The 16,114-nt window shown below is 40.5% G+C and overlaps 1 protein-coding gene across 1 annotated transcript in view; it reads left to right on the forward strand.

Moving 5' to 3' along the window:
- Positions 1-7,682: 7,682 nt before the first annotated feature.
- Positions 7,683-16,114, forward strand: part of YES1 (YES proto-oncogene 1, Src family tyrosine kinase) — a 50,580-nt gene continuing 42,148 nt past the window's right edge. The window contains exon 1 of the mRNA XM_030266062.3: positions 7,683-7,816. The gene's annotated coding sequence lies outside the window, so the exon portion shown is untranslated. The remainder of the gene's footprint in view (positions 7,817-16,114) is intronic.

A 16,114-nucleotide genomic window follows, 5' to 3' on the forward strand; every position in this document is an offset into this window, starting at 1 on the left:
AACACACAGTCTAATTTTCAATAGGCTCCATTTTGAAGGAAAGAGGAGTAGGATATTCTTGTGCTTTGGAAAAGCAAAAGTGAAAGGAAAAATAAGCAGAAGGGAAAAGCATGTGACCCCTAATGTAATCCTTAATGTCATGTACCTTTGTTTAGCTGGTATTTTTTCTTCTTTCATTTAGCTACATTTTTCTGCATACTATTAACTAGCATCATCCATTATGAGAATTAAATGTATCTTTCTATCCCATCATTTACAACTTATTCCATGAGAAATGAAATACCAACATGCAATGGTATCTGGCTTCAAGAATTTTTTAATGAAACATATGAAACAAAAGAAAATAGTGGACTATGACGTTACTTTGGGGGGGGGGGGGGAAGCAAATATTTTTACATTCCCTCCAAAGTTTTACAGTTATCTGAGACAAGAGGATAATTACTTGCATATTCAAAGAAGCAGAGGGGGGGAAAGGACTATTTGCCAGCTGCCTTTCTTAGAATAATTCAAAATTTATATAAACATATGTCGGTAGAATCTCTCCTTTCTAAATAAATTTGTCATTTCTGTAGCTTGCAGTTCTCAATTCATAGCATATACTTAGTTCTTCTGAACCTTTATAGCAGTCTTTTCTTTTTACTTTTGAAGAATATGAACAAAAACGTTCTGGGCGGCTGTGACGTACCATCACCAGCTTCAGCGCTCATGAAGGCAGGCTCAGCTTTGGTTCTGTTATGCTCCCTTTTTTCTCCTGAAAGCCAGATGCCCAAAAAAGCACAGTGATAAAACATCAGGACAAATCAGGAGCCTGCAGAACAAAGAGTAACTCAAAAGTAGTTTTCCTTCTTTATTAATTCCTGTATTTTTTTTTTCTTTTTGAGATAGGAGTGGAGAAGGTTCGAGCTGCTAACATTTTCCCACAATAGTTGTTGCATGGTGGGAGGTCTGTTCCAGCTCTGTGTTCCTATCTAATTGTAAAGAAATGCTGGCTTAGCCTTGGAAGCCTTTGAACAGAGCACTTCCAACCTCCTTGGCTTGTAAGAGGAAATGCAGATAGAGTTTTTGGAGAACTCACCTTAGATCTACCGACTCTACATGAGAAGCGAGACTGTGCAGAGGCTTACTTGGCTTTGGGTCAGATAGGGATGTACTATGAACATCTACTGCAAAATGCACATCCCTGACATTTGCATGGGAGACTAAAGACATTTCAAAGGGCTGTGTCCAGTTTGGAAGCAGAGATGCTGCTCTGCAACTTAGCTGGCAAAGTTGCTTCCCTCTAACATGAGAAAGCAGCAGATTTTCACTTTGCAGGTGCCAGAGCAGTGAGGCAGGCAATTGCCAAGAACAACCTTTGCCTAGAAACAGTGGAACCTGAGTGGTTATAGGCAACTGAAAACTCTCACACTCAATAATAACAATTAACAACAAGGAAATTATACAAACTCTTATTTTAATAAACCTAGACTTCTTCCATCTCTTCATGTCTTTTTCAGATGTTAAGAATCAAGCTTTCTGCAAGTGCAGCCTCTTGAGTAGCTGTTTCCTTGGCTGGCTCCATGACTCCCTCATTCAGCCCCGACAGAGATTCTCAGGGAGGAATGGAAGAGACTGTGGCTGTTTCAAGGGAACGCAGCAGAGAGAGATAAGCAAACCAAAGGGTATTTACCTGAAGTAAGGTGGGAACTGAAAAACACCTATGCAGAACCATGGAACAGTTAAACATCAGGAATACAGAACCTTCTAGTCTTCCCTATTCCCCACCAACACTGGTCTCTCTTCATCTATTAATGCAATCACATTGGATTTTCCTAAATTCTGAAATTTCAGAAAAGTCAGACCATTCTGTTTATAGGTGGGATAAGAAGTCACTGGGGTCCCTATGTTATTACCTCTTTCCTCATGCCAATGAGCACAACAACGTATATATATCGTTCCCTAATTGCCTCAACATGTTCTTGGTTTGCAGAAAACTATTAGGAGATGTAAACAAAGATCATGTTGGCAGAGCTGAAAACTATAGGAAAAAACTACAGCTGTAGTTATGCCAGCAGACCTGAGGGGACTGTAACCTCCACCTGAAGGAATGGTGATGAGACAATTAAAGTCATGAGGAAAACAATAGAAATAGAGGGCATGCTTAGAAAACAAGGCCACATACCTGACAGATGTCCAGTTTTCTCAGATCTCTAAATGGTGCACAGCAGTTATGTCCACCTCTAATGAGCTCCATTCTAAGGATTTGTTTGACATCACAGATTGAGGGGATGATTTTGCCCCTGGAACTATTTCCAAAGTAATAAATTTAATCACATTCATAGCTAAATAAAGGAGGAAGGCTTTCTCATCCTCAAGGTTGTGACTAACAATTATCCTCAAAACAATAGGGCAGGAAAAACAATGTGTCACAGAAAATTCAAAAAATCTGTTAAGCATCAAAGTATAAAAAAGGCCACTCACACAGCCTGAGGAATTTGTTCATCTTTAAGCAAGATGGTAGCTGAGAGGAAAAGACCAGAGTTCTAAGAAAGGTTTAACTACTAAATAGGATAGTAAGATACGATAGGAGAGTAAGATTTCTTTTTTTTTTAATTCTATTTCACTTGCCTTTGTTGTATGAAGTCATATATAAAAGCACCACAACATATATAATAGCATGTGTGTTCAACAGTAAAAATTCAGGATGCCCTGGAAAAGAGGAAATTTTGATGCAGAATCCCCTTTCAGTGCTCCCTAAATGCCATTCTAACTTGGATTCTGCAGCTACTAACATTAAGCGTTACTCCCAGAATAATGTCTTAGGTAATCACTTAAGGAAAAATAAAATACATATAACCAGTATGTACATGTGCAAGTCTCCCAAAGCCAGCAGAAATTGCTTCTTTGTACTGCCTATCAAATGAGGTCAGAAGTCTCTTAAAGGCTATGAATGACTCTGGCAGTGATGTCAAAATCAACCTCAGTTCAGGTCAGCTTTACTGCACAAACTTCTTTTCCTCCTACTCTTTGTCCTTTTCCACTCTCCCTAAGAGTATATAACCTGCTTTGTGAGGAGGAAGGCATACATTCCAAATCTCTCAGAATTATCTGCACAGTTGCACAGGTAAATATATTATTTTTTTCTGAACATGTATGATTTCACAGGTTTCAGATTCTTCAACTATGAAATTTAAATGAAAAATAAAAAAAAGAATGTGTGCAATCTTCCCAATTAAATCATGCAAGAACCAAAGACACAGGATGTGAAGTTGCTGCCAAGGCAGGGTTGAGTGTTAAGTGTTCATCATATATAGCACTGCCCTTGAAACAAAAGCAGTAGTTATTTTAAGTAACCATAAGCAATACTCATGTGCAATTCAAAGGAGATCGGATGTAAAGAGATAAAGATTAGAGTACAGCAATACGGCTTTCATTATACAATGTAATCCAGTATGTCTGAGGTAACTGGATGTGGCACAAATGTAAATAGCAACAGGTTTGGCAAGACAGGGTTTTTGAACTCTAACATGCTTTTATGCATAACTTTTAGTAAGTTCAAAAAACAATATTTGAAGCAATGTTTTTCAAAAAAACCCCTCCACATACTTGCTAGAAGTATAATATACATAAATAATTAGACATGCTATGCAAAATCAAACAGAAGTGATATTTGAGAAAGAACGGAATATTTAATCTCACAAATAGATGTGAGCATCAAACACAAAGATCCTGGCCATTTGGAGATGCAGATACATTTTAAGGCAAAATGGGATAAGTTTAAAATGAGGCTAAAATAGGATACTTGCTTCAGAATAGGAAATAATTACATATCAACCAGACAGTGACTTAGCACTCCGTTTCCTTACTGAACTACTATACTGGGATGCAATTTGCATTATATCCAAGGAAGATGTTTCAGTTTTAAACATCAATGATTTTATTAATAGCTTCTGGAATATTAAATAGAAATTAACATCACAAAAACTATGCACTTATTCAACTAATGCTTAGAATATTCAGATTCAAAAGAAATGTATTTGGGATTAAAAAGAAATACCTATGTTTTGCTAAACACCATGTTCTTAAAATAATGATCCAAGAGCTTCAAAGTAAGCAAGTGACTAATACTATTTCCAAGATGAACTGCTTTTTTGTAATATGATCACACAGTACAATGAACAATGGGAACTTTGCACATGAATTTTAGGAGGTACTGCTATAAAATACCATTGTTTTCCACCCTTTCCAAGAACAATAGCTAGGATGAGGCCTTGACTACCTCAGTTATTCCTCAAAAAGACGGAATTAATTTAGGTCCAGAATTTTTTTTTATTCCTTTCAAAAGAAAAAATTATTTGTCCATGAACCACTGTAATGTTTTTTTTTTTTAATTTACTCTGAATTGTTAGAAAGCAATCCCACCAAGTGTTTTCAATAATGTGTTGATATTTTCAGGTTACTACCACATGTACCATAGATTAACTTTTGGCATGTACTGGCAAAGCTCTTCAGAGAATCAATCTGTCCATCTCCTTCAATATCTCAGGATGCAAGTCCTGTATGCCCCAATTACAAACCACTGAACCCACATCAGTGTTTGAAATATATTTTAGTCTGCCTGTCTCCATCTCTATTCCTCCTTCTTCCTGCTCCTACACTTGTATTCCCCCATGTCATCCTAAAAATACTTTATTTGGCATAATATGTCCTTGACCCTATCATACATTTTTGGTTTTTTTCAAATTACTCAAACACATTAAGGATTGTGTAAGTATAAATGACCACTTTAGAAAGTTCAAATATACGAGAATTTCCAAAGATAGTACATAGAGAATGCCTTCCTAAACATAAGCTATTTGCATAAATCTTCAAGATTAAGTTAACCCCAGCCAACCATGCAACAAACAAAAGAGTTAGTCAATGCTGAGCCTGTCTGACAGGCTATTTGGCAAACCGTGTTCAGCAAATGGCAGCAATGAACCCCTGCATCAGTAGCTTCTTGCACTATACTCCAGCCATGCTAAAGCATTCGAGGGCAGCTCCTCCTTCCTCCTTCCCCCACAAGGTCAAAAAAATTAATTTAAAACAAAATAATGAAAGAGAGGGGAAATTCCTAGAAGCAGGCACTGGCCATGCCTGACTTGTAGTAGTTTTGGCTGATCACTCAGTCTTCTGAGTGAATACCAAGCAGTATCAGTCCACCTGCACTGCAACATATTTGAGAGCCCACTCAGGAACAGCCACGGAAAGGGAGCTTTACCCAGGTATCATGTGGCAGACTGCCTGACTGGCAGGCAAAAGGTGGCAATGACACTCCAAGTCCCATCCTGTGCAGAATTAATCAGGCTGAACTACAACAGTTTGATCATTTTAAGTCACTTGTTGAACACTTCCTTATAAAAGGAATGCTCTGAGGAACACTCAGACTATCAGTGACAAGTGCTTGACAATTTAAGAAGCGGCCAATTTTTCCACTGCAATGAAAGCATGTCTAGCCTCCAAGACTCCCGACTCAAACCCTCATCTATTCTTTCACACCCATATGGTGTGAGTCTGAGCTTGCTCTCAGCTATGGGACTGGTCAGCTCGTCTTCAGCCCAACTGCTCTGCTATTTTAATCACACTGTGCTTGAAATTAAGCGTGACAGTCTCTCCACTACCGACCGAGTCAATCACTGGCGCAGCCCCAGTACTGTCTGTGGCACCTAATAGTACACATACACATAAGACAGTGAACTGAGGACACAGTCATAGCTCAGCCTTTCAGAACCTCACCAAATCATTTCCTACATTGATTTTCAGGAGAGAAAGCAACAGGAGAGGTGTGATGAACTGAGAATCCCAACAAACCTTTCAGTACCACACAGGCATTTCCAGGTGCCATGAGAAAGGACTACGGTATAATCCCATCCATCAACACCGAAACTGGAACCCAGACGTCAAATTACAGCGACAGCTGGCAAGAGCCAGTGTGTCTCTAACGATGAAGCTTTAGCCCAGTGCTGCAAAATTGCTTAAGTGAGTAATTTTAAAACATCGTGAAGATGATACAACTAAGTCTCATGTTTTTCAGATATGCAAGTTTTACCATTGTGCTGTAAAATTAACCAATCAGCAACACTTGCCTGTGTATACAAAACCTCACAAATGATACTGGAGTTCAAACTTTGCTTTCACTCAAGACTACCATAAGCCCAGTTGGAGTTTTGAAGCCATAACCGACCTAGAGCTTCAACCAATCTGCAAACTGTTAAGTAATTCATTGCCAAGGTCAATTTGTAAAACTTAAAATTGCTGTTTAAATTAAAAATCAATTCTGTATAACGTGAGTTAGATTTCAGACTGAACAGAATATGATGAATTCCAAGACCCTAAAAGGGTTACATGAGAACAATTTATGTTATTGAGTCTCCAAATCTAGAACACTTTTGGTTTTGTTGTACTCTGTTATCAGTTTAAATGTATCTACGGTCCTCCAAAAGCAAATACATGTATTTACTTTATCTGAAATTAAAAAACACAAATGGCTTTACTCCGCAGCATCACCTGCAAAATAAACTGGACATCCTGACCAAATTCTTTTTCTTAAGAACAAACTATATTAGGTTGTCATTAGTGATCAACACAACTACTGTTTTCTGATCAGCCTTTAAAGAAAATAAAGCGGGGAGAGATGTAAATTTGATTACTAGAGAGCTGGAAACAATAAACGATAAAGCTGAATGAGAACTGCCAATTTGCCCACATAAACTTTGGCTTTTTAGGTTCATTTTTTAAATGTTCTTTCACTCCTTCCTACAGTGTGCAGTTCTGAAGGCAAGATGCATTTGAACCACTTTTTTCCATGAAGCCCACCTTGACACAAATCCAATTTTTAATTTCTTAAATTACGAAACAGTGACTTAAGGAACAGCGATGAGTGGGAAACCCGTAACGTAAAATTCCCCGGAGTTACTGATGCGTAATTTACAGGCTCGTTCTTTGCTCGGTGTTCTGCGACAGGTCTGTTCCGCGCCGCCGCCCGGGGCATTCCCGAGCTGCCGGCCGGCCGCCGCAGCACCCGCACTGCCGGAGAGCCGTCTTGCTTCTGTTTCACGCACAGGAAACTAAATGTACCGAGCCTAAGCCGTGGCCCACCTGAAGATGCCTAGGCGAGGAGTTTTAAAAGTTATTTTTGTCTGCTTTTCCCGCACCACGCCGAAGGGCTCCGCTGCCGGAATCTTTCGCGTTCAGCTTCTCTGGCAAGAGAGGCTCACCAGCCCCGCACGGCACGGCACGGCACGGCACGGCGGGAGGATCTACCCCGACCGGGGTCCCCACGACCCAGGGCCGGGAGTAGGCGGCCGCCCTCGGGCGAGCCGGGGGGCAGGGCAAGCCCCGGCTCCCTCCCCGCCGCCCCGCACGTCTCCACCATGTTGTCTCGGTGCGTGGCGGCGCGGAGGAGGGACCGCCGCCGCCAGCCCGGCTCCGCGGGGGCCGCCCGGCTCCTCCCCGCGGCCTCCGGTTCGGCCGCGGAGGCGCTGCCCCGGCCGGGAGGCGCGGCGATCCCGACCCGGAGCGCATGGAGGGAAACGCGGTGCGGAGGAGGGGCCGCGGTGCCCACCGGAGATCCCGGCCATAGGGGCGGGGAGTCTCCTCCTCCTCCTCCTCCTCCCGCAGCGAGGCTCCAGCTCCCCGCACGCACCGGAGCGCTCGGCGCCCTCCTCCTCGTCCCTCCTCCCTTCCCCTCCTCCCCGCTTCCCTCCCCGGGTCGCCGCGGCTCCGGGAGGAGCGGGGGGGCCCCCGCTTCCTTCCCTCCCCCCCTCCTTCTCCCACCCGCCACGCCGAGGAGAGGCAGGTGAGGCCCCGGCCGCGTCCCCGCTCCGCCGCCCCACGGGAGCGGCGGCCGCGATGGCGGCGGCGATGGAGGCGCTAGGCCCCGGCCGCCCGCCCCCGGCCTCGCCCCGCCGCCGTGTCCCGGGGGCGGGGGGCGTCCCGCACCCCGGCCTCGTCTCTGCAGAAACTTTCTCGGCAACTTTCTGCCGGGCCCGAGCCCCTGCCCGCAGGGCCGAGGGGTCGGGCGGGCGGGAGCCGCGCTGGGCAGGGCGGGCTGCGTGGGGCGGGCTGCGGGAGTAAGTTTAGCAGGGGAGGGCCCGTGACCCCTCCTTGGCCCGGGCCCCCTCCCGGCCCCTGCCCCGGGCGCTGCTCGTCTCCCGGCGGAGGCGGCGTTCATCGCCCGGGCTGGTGCTCGGCGTGAGCCGCTCCCGGCGCGGGGCCGGAGGATGTAAAAGGGCAAAACTCAGGAGTCGCCTGTAGCTTGGCCTGCGTGGTTTTATAGTCTAATCATTTTTCTTCCCTCCGCTCCACTGTTCTGGTTTATATCCTATTATCGAGCCTGGAACATGACCGCCGTACATTTCTGAGTCATTAATTTAAATGTTCAATCATCACACTTCATCAGGGCTTCTTGTCTTCCTTACAGTTTAAGAAAAAAATGTGTTGGACATATACAGGCCCCTGTTCCTGCGGAGTCTGCACATAACTTTCTGCTCTCTGTGGACCCGCAGGCTTTGTGTGCTTAAAGTTGTGTGCTCAGACCAAGGGCTAGTGTGACTTCTCCAATTATCATTATTACAAATATGTGAAGTTTATGATACGGTTATTTGTTTTATTAATATATGGGCGTCTGTGTGTCTTGTATGCATGTGGGTATGGTCCACTTGGCACTGGGGAAACTAGGACAGAAATATTTCTGAAGCTCGTATAGTAAAGGTGTATTCAGATGTACCTGCTGGATTTAACCCTAGGCAGAGGCCAGTCGTTAATTAAAAATTAGATCTTTGGATTTACCTAAAGTGGCAGAATGTTCCAAAACCAGTTTTGAAGCTTGGAGTGTGTTGACAAAGAAAGTGTATTGGTTTTCACTTAATTTAATTCATAGAGAACTGAATGATATTTCAGGCAAATTTTGCAAATGAAATTGATCTTAAGTCGGAAAGCAGATACAAAAGTTTACTTCAGAGTCTTTTCCTTTCCTTTTTGGAAAGTAAGCATTGAAGATGGATAGAATTGCCTTGTCAGTTACCTTTGCAGTACCTCTGTTTGTAGATATAGCCCAGTCATAACCATGTTTTTGTTGGCTTCACAGAAGTAAGAATGTTTCCTTTCCAAACAACAAAACCTTGCACTTCCACTCTTATTTCTGTTGTGTATCTGTAAATTTAGTTATAGGAGGTTCCTAGTGAGCATAAGCATAGAGTGGAGACTCGGTGTGTGTTCTGCACAGCCAAGGTGTTGTGGTTAATTTTGGGACAAGGTAGCATCTGTGAGGGCAACAGGGTCAGCAGCATGGGCACTGTGCTCCTGCTGAATTTCAAAGAAAAAGATCCTGTGTACCAGGTGTGGCAGTAGTTAGTAGCAGCAATTGCCAGTAATTAATTATTCCATGTGCTTTGTTAGCTTTATTTCTTTAACAGGTGCAGCTCAAATAAAGCTATAATTTCTGTGTGCCTTCAGTCCCTCTAATAACTCTTTTGGCTTTTAGAAGAGTTCAAATAAATTTGGCAGCAGAGGTCTCCCAGGTGGGCTGTTGCTACAAAATTTCTGGAAGTAAGGAAGCAAGGTAGAACGGTGCTTTTAACCTGCGCACCAGAGAGTTCATGGCAACGCTTACCTCAAGCTGGAAATTGCTGCAGGAAATGGGGCCTCCCTGGTTTTGCTGCTTGCAGAGCTACTGGTCCAGTTTTCAATAGTTATTTAATAACTGAACCCTGGTACCATTCTATCTGGAATGAAACTGGTCAACCCAAGGTAGCTTTAATCTCTATTTTGTATTACAGTATGAGATTTTCAAAGAAATACTTGTTACTCTACAACCATTCTTTGGGTACAAAACAAATGAGTGGACTTGAAAATATACTTAAATTGCTGCATTATTTCGAAATAGCTGGGAAAATAATACATTTTTGGTGTGCTGAATACTGTGTAACAGAATTATTGAAAAACTTCACATTATAGGGTTTTTTATCAATATTCATGCAACAGAGCAGAGAACTAGTCTTCTGCACCAAAGAAATGCTCTTTATTTTGAGCTTTGTGCACTTCTGCAGCCCCTGAAGAGCGAAACTGTCGCTCTGTTCAGTCTGATAAATCATGGCGGTCATGTGACAGCGATGCAAAAACCTGCAGTGTGGCACACGTCAGATTATGTGGTCAAAGTTTACTTTTTGAACAACCTGGCTGCATGGTTTTACTTTTCCATATGCACTACCTGCGGACAAAAGCTGTACATTTTCAATAGATAATTCCTTGTGTTCAAAAAATTAGTTACAAGAAAATTGTTCTTTCATTCATATCCCCTAGTTGCATCCAACTGTTTTGCCACATAGTATGATCACAGTTTGAGTGAGGTACCTTGATGTTAATTTAAAAACTGGTGTCAGTACTAACACAAAAATGACTTTAGGAACGCGTCCTTATTCTGCTGTGTTGCATCAAGCAGCCATTTTCAGGTAGGACACGTTCTATGCATATGTACACAGCCTGTGGTTTCTGTGAGGTCCTCCTGAAAGGTTTCAGGCTTCTAGTACTGAAAGTCCTGTGCCTGTTAATGGAATAGATTGATCCGTGAGGAAGAATTGGAGTTTCTCTAACTACTGCAACAGAATGGGTTCGTTTTTGTCTTGGAGGAGCCACCTCCAAATATGAGTAGGTAACTCAGTCTCAGGATTTATTTCATTTCTTTTCACCTTGAGAGTGCCAGTAGGAGGCTGTTTTATAGTGATGGATTTTATGATGTAATAATCAATATTTTTAATAATTTTTTAAAATACTGCTTTACGATTGCCATATGGGAACTTCCTTCAATCACTACAGTCCCTGGTTGCACTCACACCAATTATTAGAGCTGTAGGGTTCCAGATTGTATCACCAATTGCCAGATTTTGAAGGTAAACCTAGACAACTTCACATGTGTATGCTTAGTTTAGTAGGGAAAATATAATATTGAAAAGATGCAGTCAACTATTTGTAGGACAGGTTTAATTTTAGATTATAAGAGATTGTTCTTACTGCCTTTTGCAGTTACGGGGATTTATCCTTGATGGTGCTGGTGCATCAAAACAGAAACCGGCACCAAAGTAATTGCCAGTTATTGAAATGAAGGGGCTGCGCCCTTAGGTAATGTTAACATGCATGGCTGATTGCAGGATCAGAGATCAAGATGATAGTAACTTTAATGCCAGAAATTGAGTAAGTCACCACTTTTACTTATGCATGAATTTTGTTCCTTTTAAACACATATTCTTTGAACATGTAAAGGGTAGCTGGAAAAAGAATAGGAAATGCTCTCTGTTGTCATTTTGGATAGGCACTGCATAGAGCACTGTGTTTTATGCTGTGTCCCATAAGTCAGTGGACCAAAGCCATGCACAGCTGAAATCAAGCCTTCGAGCTGGACTTCTGGCTAGCCCTGGCTGATATCCGAGCCTCACAGCTCAGTGGGCTACTGTTGTAGAGATCATCACAAACAGCATTTAAGGCTCTGACTGTTGTGGCCAAGGCTGGGGTTTTGTTTTGATTTTTCTTGTCTGCAATATTAGGTAATGTTATGGAGCACGGTTGGAGAATGCTGAGGAAGTAAAACCTCGGACTGGAATAATTTGTATTTTAGCTTCTCTTGAACACTTTTAGTTGTTGAGTAGGGAATTGGATAACTTTTTTTGCTAACCTGGCTGTATTTTTATCTTTGTGTTTTTCGAAGGGAAATGCTCTTATAGTAGTGTTACATGAGACTTTAATAAATATCAATATTGACTGCACCTATATCTTAAATGTTTATGTAAATTTTGAATTCTGTTCGTGAGCCTGAACATCAAATAACTTGTCTTTCAACTTGTCACTTCAGGGAGATGAAAAACTTCTATGGCTTAAGATGCTTCTATGGTTTTCTTCACACCAGAAGTCTAGAGAAGTCTGGGAGAAATAAATGATTCTTCAGAAGTGATGAACCCTTTTAGTTGAAATTTTAGGATTATCTAGATGAGGCTTACAAGAATGAATAACTTTGTTTGGTTCCATTGACAGTGAAGTTGAGTAAACACACCCACATAAGTAAATCTTTGTAGATCATGGCCTTTAAATTTGTTTTGGAGAAAGTTTCAGGAGGCTTTTGTGGCATTAATCACACATTTAAACTCAGTCTTCATACTGGAGGAGTTTGATTTAGTAGGGTTAAGTTCCTTTGCACATGCTCAGAGCACTCTGTAGTGTTGCAAACCCGAGGCAGTAGTAGTGTTTTATTCATTATGTGAATTATGGAGTATAAATGCAGTCGGGCCTCAGGTATGCTTCCCAGGACTGACAGCCCCTGTCGAAAAGAAGGGTCGGAGTGGAGGATGGTGTTCCTGTTCCAAATGTTTGCCCATAGTTCAGGCAAACATTTTGATGGTGCATGCAAACTTCAGAAATGAAATAAAGTATCTGGGCTAAAAGTTCTGAGATTTTCAACCCTACCTAATGGCCTCACAATTGTAAGAAAAGGCAGTGCTTGTGCGAGGTATTTAGAGTAATTAGAGGGTGCTATGGATCTCTTGTGTATTGCAATTGTATAGCATTATAACTGTTTTGGCAGTCAGCCAGGAAAGGGAGACTTAAAACAAATTAATAGTGAACAATCCAGTTTTAATAAGTTATTTTAAGTGTGGTTAGATAACAACATTAATATTTATGCTTGAAGTGTGACAAACTAAAAACAGGTCTCAGTTGTTATGTGTATCTTCTTCCTTTTCAAAAACATTTTATTGGAAACTAAAATCATGACTGACACTTATAACCACAGAAGAGTAGAAGAAAATTCCTCCAAAGTCCTTCTCTTTCTTTACATACTTTTCATGTTTCTGGTTGATTTTTACCAGCTCAGCCTGTTCAACATAAATACTTTATTTTGCCAGTAATAGTACCCCAAACTCCAGAAGCTAAAAGACTGCACCAAGGACAGCATGGCCACAGACTTTCCTAATTCTTAGGCTCCCTTCTAAGCATCCAGTATTGCCCAGCATTTCAGATAGTGGCGGCCCATGGTGAACCTCTTGTCTGAATCAGGGGTGTTTGGGCTTGATGGGCTTCTGGTCTAATTCATAAAAACTGGCCTTTCAATAAGCTTAACATGTGCCTCACAGATGAACAATGCTTTTCAGGTTTTTAAAAAGGTTTTCACTGAAAAATTAATATAGAATTAACATCTAGAAAATATTCTTGTTTGTAAATTGAACATTTATCTGAAAATAGCATTTATTTGCCAAACTTAGAAAGAAAACATTATCAATACTGACATTGAGGGAGGAAATTTAAAAATAAATATAAAAGTTCTGTATTTTATTGTAAGGTGTTAAAACCAAATCACCACAATTAGTCATACATCTTTTTCGTTCTCTTGTATATCCTTTCTTTGACTTTTGATCTGTTTTTCTGGAGGTCTGCAGTTTGAGATTAAGACCTTATATTACTGATTCACAAACTGAGGTCTTCAGAAGAATATTAGCAGAAAAAATATGTAGTGCTTCAGTTAGAAGTTGATCAGATTTAATCTGTGAGGAACATAGAGTTAAATGTAACATTTATGTCTGAAATTTGTATAAAACAGGGGTCTCCAAACATCTTAAATCACAGATCTGCACCAAACCTAGTAGCAAAGTTCACATTTTAAGAATCCATAGATTCTTGGCATTTATATTCTTGTGAAGACTAGGCAAGGGTGAGATGAAATGGGAGGAAAGCTTATGGTGATAAAACAAGTAATAAAACAAGTGGCTTGTGTCCTTCTTCTGGTACCTTGAGCTGAAAACAGAATATGCCAGCGGAACATTTTCTGAGTTCTGGTGTTTTGTTGATACCTGGTATTTAATGTTTGTGACCAGCTCCAATTGTGGTAGTTCAGTTGAAATACTGCACATTTCCATGGAGGTGTAAACTAGCAGCCATGCTCTGATGAAGCTGTGAACATACTTAGTAATGCATCTTAGGAGCTCGTAGGTAATCTCTCTTAACAGAAAATCCTGCAACACTTCAGTGACAGGTGAGCGTGAAAACACAGATATTTGTCTTCATTTTTCCTAATGCAAATTTATGCAAGGCTTAAATAAGTTTTCGAGGCAAAGACCATTCTCTGCTCTGTGTGATGACTGGCCCAGGTGATTTGTGTATCATTCTTAAAAGAAGCCTGTCTCTTACTGGATGGGGATGGAAAACTTGTAGTTTTCTTTTGTTTGACGTTTTTGATCCTAAATCTGAACAAAGCTTCTCTTTGATGCACATGTTCTTTAGCTGAAGCCTACTGAAAGAGCACTTGTTATAAATCAGACTGGAAGTCTATCTAGGCAAATATCAGGATAAATTCTGAATGTCTCAAGTAAAAATTATTGGAAGTTTAGTTAGAGGCTAATTTTCAGAATGAGTTCTTTGAGCAACAGATGGTATTTCTCATTCTGCCTGTCCTAAATAAAAAGTATTCAGTTTTTTTCCAGAAGCAATGCGTTAAAATGCAAGTGTGCTCTCTGGCTTCTGAGACATGTGATATGTGGGATTTTTGCCAAAGTATTTTCTTTGGTTTTGCTTTTTTTTTTGGGATTCCCCCTGCCATATATTTTAGAATATAAGTTGCATTATAGAATGACAAAGCCCTTAAAGCAAAGAGAGGATGGGTTTGTTTAGCTGATACTGGTGTTTAATATTTGTTTAATGGATGATTAAAGGTTATAATAGCATTGGGCGCATCAGCTCATCTATACCTAACTGAAAAACATTCACTGGGGAGAGAAAAAGAGTATATGAGTCTCGCTGTAGATAGCCACAATGAATTCTATTTTCATAGTAAAGTTAAATACTCTATTCAGGAGCTCTTAGAGCATATAGCAAAATACTATTCATTTTGAAAACAATTGCCAATGAAAAAAAGAGAAGGATAATTCCTGAGATGTTACTGCTAGTCATTTGGGGAAATTTTCTTGAGTAATACTTGTTTTCGCAAGCCTGAGAGGTAGGCATAGTATTAACATTCTGTAGTTGGTGGGGGAAAAAGGGTTACATGTATTTGTTTAGTGGGTTTTAAGGGGTGTTTTTTTGCTTTTGTTGTTGTTTTTCTGTGGTTCTGAGTGAGAGAGCAAAATGCAAGTACAAAATTTTCAGGTTCAGATCACACAAAAGATAAATGCTAACTGTATATGGCAAGGAAGCAATAGTAATATGGGTACCTTTTTATTTTTTACTTTCAAGTATAATTCTGTACTGTATTTTAAGCACAGCTACACACTTAAAACACAATTCATAAATCATAGTGATTGAGGCTATTTAAAGCAATAAGCTTTCAAAATATCTTGCTGAATAATTGCACATTATGTAATTTGCTAAAGATATCAATCTTTTTTGTTTTAGGAATTGTTTCTTATCTTGTACACCATAGAACTGATTGATTCAGGCTATCATGATGTACGTAAAATGAGACAAGTGTTAGTTTATAGAAGAAAAATTATTTCCCTGGAAACGTTTGACTTGTTCATGCATAGTAGGTGTATTTAAATATTCTGGAATTCATTTGCATTGGTTATGAAATCTAGGGCTCTTTGATTACCTCCCCTTCCCTTTTGCTTAGGTCTGACATATCATCAGAATACTATTTAAATCTTGTGCATACATGGTGAAGTCATAGCCAAGTTAATACATGATTTACATTAACAAGCATGACACCTTTATTTTATATGGTTATTTTAAATTACTGTTTTACCTCAGATTTACGCTTGGGCTTCTTCGTTCTTTTCCTAAAGAAAGAGGCTGAGCCTTACTAGTCGGTAAAATATATTGACTCTACATATTAGGTTTACACTAATTCTGTTAGCTTTTTGCCAGGGGCATGGATTTTCTGTGTGTATGTTTAATGTAATAGTAAAGTGTCTTAATAATTCTCTTAAGCTATATACATAATTATTTAAGCAATGACGGTGCAATTTCTACGCAAGACATTTTTATTTCTTCCTGGTGTGTGTTCAGTGGCATTTGAATGGAAATTCTGATTGAAATTCACATAAATAACCAGTGTTACATTTTAAAGTACAGGTTAATATGTTGCTTCCTAGATAAGGATATAGAGGGCAATAATTCTAGT

This window comes from Taeniopygia guttata, chromosome 2 (assembly GCF_048771995.1).
Source record: "Taeniopygia guttata chromosome 2, bTaeGut7.mat, whole genome shotgun sequence".
Lineage (NCBI taxonomy): Eukaryota > Metazoa > Chordata > Aves > Passeriformes > Estrildidae > Taeniopygia > Taeniopygia guttata.